This window comes from Austrofundulus limnaeus, unplaced genomic scaffold (genome assembly GCF_001266775.1).
Source record: "Austrofundulus limnaeus strain Quisiro unplaced genomic scaffold, Austrofundulus_limnaeus-1.0 Scaffold1396, whole genome shotgun sequence".
NCBI classification, from domain to species: Eukaryota; Metazoa; Chordata; class Actinopteri; order Cyprinodontiformes; family Rivulidae; genus Austrofundulus; species Austrofundulus limnaeus.
The window spans coordinates 21802-22899 of NW_013953798.1; positions in this window are offsets into that span (position 1 = coordinate 21802).

A 1098-nucleotide genomic window follows, 5' to 3' on the forward strand; every position below is an offset into this window, starting at 1 on the left:
TATTTATGTATTATTGTAACCAACAAGACAAATGAAGTCATATATATGGATTTAATTATGATATCAGGATGATCCAGGTGTCAAAATGTAGCTTTTAAAGACAAGAATCTGAAAATGTAATTAGGTCATTTTGACCTAATTTGACTTAATCCTCATTTCGATGTGATGGCTCACATATTTCTCATCATGTATTAATCCATTGAATGGCTGCACACATTTTAAAAACTGATTTAAAGCCTTTTGTTTTCATTAAGCAATCATTTAATTTAATTGAGATTAAGCCAATTTATCATTGCAAATGGTCATTAGCATGCAAATTAGATGTCTTTTATTGTCATGCCACTAATTTTGTGACTTTGTCTTTTTTTAAAGAAAATGTAGAAATGTTTTTGTGTTTTGTTTCACACTGATATTGCTGACATATTTGCTTATATAAAAATGTATTTGTTTATTTAAAAAAATTGGGATAACTCCACTGCCCTGATCATACACTATGAGACGTTAGAAGTTATTTTAAAGTTATTTTACCTTATTTTTAATTTTCTTCTAACTGTGAAACCAAACAGAAAAAACATGAAGCAGTCACCCACTGATGAGTTGACTTGTGTTTCTTCCTTCCCCAGTCCACTGAAGACAGCTCAGGATCTGCTGCAGACACAAGTCATGTTACAAATCTACACGTTTTACTGTTTAAACACAAGTGATGGAAAATATTTTTCCAAGTTTTTTTTTCTGGCTTTGGGGGTTATTGATGACAAAATGGAAAATAAATAAACAGGCTTTTTCCTTTTTCTTACCAAAGTGCAATAAATTTTATTTATAAGCAGTGTTTGATCAAAGAAACTGGATGTTTTCCATGTCTGACACAGTGGAACATGTTTACCAGAGGGACTGTTCACATCTACCAACAGAGATGACCTGTTGATGACGAGGAGACAACATGCAAACCAGAATCAACATCTCCAGAGTTCCTGATGCATGTTGACTTCTTCAGGGCCAAACTAGACACAGCATAGTGGTAACACAATGATCCCCACACACACCTGAACTCCATCCATCCATCCATCCATCCATCCATCCATCCATCCATCCATCCAT